Genomic DNA, 670 nt, shown 5'->3' with positions numbered 1-670 from the left:
AGTTTTACCACGGTTCAACTGCACCAGTGCCTATTTACCATGGTTTCGACCCCTTTCAGAACACGCTTGCCGCCGCTAGACGCGTGAATAATGAGCAGCGAGCTAAAACTTACCGTAAACGTGCAAAATAATAAAACGTGCTAAACATACGTCGCGCTCGTGCGTTTTGTTTTGCACGCGGTGCAAAAAAATTAAAAAGGGAATGCAACACGAGGACTTCCCAGGAGGTCACCCATCCTAGTACTACTCTCACCCAAGCACGCTTAACTTCGGAGTTCTGATGGGATCCGGTGCTTTAGTGCTGGTATGATCGCATCCGACATGTTACCCCCGTCTTCGTCCCTTATGCTTGCCCGTCCCAGCTCCACTGCACACACGATTGCACATTCCTTTGGCCGCTCCCGCTCAACTACGGAGACGAGTTTTACCACGGTTCAACTGCACCAGTGCCTATTTACCATGGTTTCGACCCCTTTCAGAACACGCTTGCCGCCGCTAGACGCGTGAATAATGAGCAGCGAGCTAAAACTTACCGTAAACGTGCAAAATAATAAAACGTGCTAAACATACGTCGCGCTCGTGCGTTTTGTTTTGCACGCGGTGCAAAAAAATTAAAAAGGGAATGCAACACGAGGACTTCCCAGGAGGTCACCCATCCTAGTACTACTCT

At 49.3% G+C, this 670-nt stretch overlaps 1 non-coding gene across 1 annotated transcript; it reads right to left on the bottom strand.

Annotated features, from left to right (window-relative positions):
* Positions 1-199: 199 nt before the first annotated feature.
* LOC123179631 (5S ribosomal RNA) lies at positions 200-318 on the bottom strand. The gene has a single exon (XR_006490513.1). It is a non-coding gene; the product is annotated as a 5S ribosomal RNA (ribosomal RNA).
* Positions 319-670: the final 352 nt, after the last annotated feature.

Source organism: Triticum aestivum, unplaced genomic scaffold (genome assembly GCF_018294505.1).
Source record: "Triticum aestivum cultivar Chinese Spring unplaced genomic scaffold, IWGSC CS RefSeq v2.1 scaffold9100, whole genome shotgun sequence".
NCBI lineage: Eukaryota > Viridiplantae > Streptophyta > Magnoliopsida > Poales > Poaceae > Triticum > Triticum aestivum.
This window is presented reverse-complemented; position numbering and strand designations above follow the sequence as displayed.